This window comes from Pteropus vampyrus, unplaced genomic scaffold (genome assembly GCF_000151845.1).
Source record: "Pteropus vampyrus isolate Shadow unplaced genomic scaffold, Pvam_2.0 Scaffold55, whole genome shotgun sequence".
NCBI classification, from domain to species: domain Eukaryota; kingdom Metazoa; phylum Chordata; class Mammalia; order Chiroptera; family Pteropodidae; genus Pteropus; species Pteropus vampyrus.
In genome coordinates this window covers 6,470,082-6,473,033 of record NW_011888836.1, presented here as the reverse complement: position 1 = coordinate 6,473,033, position 2,952 = coordinate 6,470,082, and the positions used below count along the sequence as shown (strand labels likewise).

General features: G+C 35.6%; 1 pseudogene; it reads left to right on the top strand.

The window, feature by feature from the left end:
- Positions 1-2,454: 2,454 nt before the first annotated feature.
- LOC111739885 lies at positions 2,455-2,574 on the top strand (annotated as a pseudogene).
- Positions 2,575-2,952: the final 378 nt, after the last annotated feature.

Genomic DNA, 2,952 nt, shown 5'->3' with positions numbered 1-2,952 from the left:
AGATCTCAAAGTCAACCGTTGAAATGCTGATCCTTTCCGTGAATTATACTTTGATATTGAAGGAACTGTATTCTTTCTTTCTAATATATTCTGACCAAATCCAACTCCCAATTATTCTTTTTTTTTTTTTTTTCACTAAGCATTAGGGATGCCTTTTCTATCCATGCTCTTATTTTATACTATATACCTTTTCTGGAAAATCTTACCTACTCTCATTGTTTCAGCAACCATCTCCAGGCTGATAAAAATAAATTCACATCTCTTAATCCTCCACTCAAAGCATCAAGAACCGGATATCCAAATACTGGTTGGCATTGACACATCACTATTTCCCATGTACTTCAAAGTGAAAGTGTCAATATGAAATTAATCATCTTTCCCAACTATGTTCTTTTTCTTATAATTTAAAAGTATTAATTGATGAACATACAATCTACCTGATCTCTAAAAGAAGGTAACGTCCTTGAGTCTTTCTTTGTCATTCACCTTCTGTATACAATCAAGCCATCGAGCCCAATTATTGACTTCATCTTTCAATTATTTATTAAATCCATCTTCTCCTTACTATTACCATTATTTACAACAATAATATCCGATTTTAGTCTCTACCTTCCCCCAAATAGAGGGCCCCACATACTACCACAGCTCTATCTGAATCACAAGGCTGTCTCTAGGGAGGCTTTCCTTTATGTAGAAAGTACAAACTCTTCTTGGTCTAAACTTTGCCTCTCTCTCCTGCCTTCCTTTCAGACATTCACTGCCCCTTGCTTTACACTGGAGCAGTTGAACTTTTCTCACAATATCATTCCTTACTTGATTTTCTACTTTGACTCATGCTGCTGTCTCTTCCCACCCTGTTACCTGTAATTTTTCCCCTTTACATATCAGCTCAGGAGGTAGCTACTTCAGGATGCCAGTTCTCAATTTCTGAAACCATATGAGGGGCTCTCAGGTCTCAGAAATTATGCACCTATTTTCAATGATTACCATAGCTACCACAGTGACCATTTTCATTTGTCTCCCTCTCATTCGTTTTTAAGCTACATTCAATATCTGTAGGTAGGGTAAATTGATTAAAATAGTCAAAGTTACAGATACCCTCAATCAACACGAGAGGTCACTGTTAACTTTTGTTTGAACAAATGAACATCTAAACTTAGTTTTAAAATGCTGTCTTTTTTTAAATTGAATCTTGGAATTTAAAAAAATGTTTTCGTCCTGAGGTGGGTTTTTTTTTAAACAAAAACAACTTTTTAGACTTATGTAGGTTTAACAACGGTTATTTTTCTAAGCAAAAACTACTATAGTTTATTTTTTAAAATCTACTGAATAATGTATGAGTTAGCTTAGCATTGCTTGCCCAACTAATATTTGCTGATTAGACAAAAAATATTGATTTTTTTTTTAAAACATGTAATTAATTGTATTTCTTTGAAAAATCATGGAACTTGGGGAAAGGGCTGAAAAGAATGTTTTAAATTTTTTCTAATCTTCACAAAAGATAAACTATCTCTTGTAATGAATAGCAAATATTTTATCATTTATTAAGATTATCTGTAGAACTTTTAAAGTATTAAATAATTTAAGAGGTGCAAAAAATACACCAAAACCATACTGTACCAAGAAAAAAAAATAGAATATGCTTTCAAAAGCAAAGGCTTGATGGTGCTTTAATTTTTTTAAGCATTTTTAAATTTTTTATATATAAGAAGACTCACATAATATTAACCTTTATTTTTCTTTTCATACCTCTCAGTTCACCAGCTTTGTAAATGACTCCACTCCTATCTAATTATTCTAGTCAAAAATTTGGTGGTCATCCTTGATTTTCCTTTCTTCTCATTTTTTTATATGTAAATAATTAACAAAATTTATTGGTTCTGCCTCCAAAATATACCTTTAATCTATCTACTACTCTCTGTCTCCTCTGCCACCAACTTGATTCAAGCTGTTGCCTGTCATGACTGTAACAGCCTTCTTACTGGTCTCCCCATCCAAGCTGCACAAGCCATTTGGAACTCTCAACTCTGGGGGAAAAAACCCAACTTCATTCTAAATCTACTCTTCGTAGAGCTCTAAGGAACAATTTCAGGGAGAAACTCCTTGCAAATTTGGACCAATCTATGAAAAACATACTGAGAAGAATTATTGAACACTTTAGTCTGCGGTCTCCAAACTTTCTGGCACCACGGACTGGTGCTCCTATGAGAATCTGATGCCTGATGATCTGAGGTGAAGCTGAGGTGGTGATGCTAGCACTTGGGAGCTGCTACAAATACAGATGAAGCTTCGCTTGCTCACCTGCCTCTTACCTCCTGCTGTGCCGCCTGGTTCCTAACAGGCCACGAATTAGTAACGGTTCACACCCCAGGCGTTGGGGACCCATGCATTAGGTGACTAATCCTAGGAACATCACATAGCCAACTAAGTCAGTGCTTCAAGAAAAGAGAACTTGTCTATGGCCATGTTACCCTGAACAAGCCTGATCCCGTCTGATCTTGGAAGCTAAGCAAGGTTGGGCCTGGTTAGTACTTGGATGGGAAACCACCTAGGAAGACCAGGTGCTTGTAGGTGTAAAAAATAAAAAAATAAGGGATTCTAAGATGACAAGGTCCTTGCAATCTGTGAGGCCAACCAAGGGTTGCCTCGCCTAAAAAAAAAAAGAAAAGAAAAAGAAAAGAGAACTCAACATTACTTTCTTTCTATTACAGCAGAAGTTACAGGCAACATTGTTTTCTTTGTTGGATTCGGAAGTGATCAGAACTTCCAAAATAGGGTTATTTATATTTTGAAAGAACACTGAGTCTTGAGAGTATTTCCCTTGTGGCAATAATGCTTTTTGTTATACCGGGAATGCAGCTTCTGCAAATAGTTGAAAATTTGATCCTTTTATTTTAATCGAACAGTTCAGCCTTTGCAATTCATTTTGTTGGAGAACATGTATTCAACAAG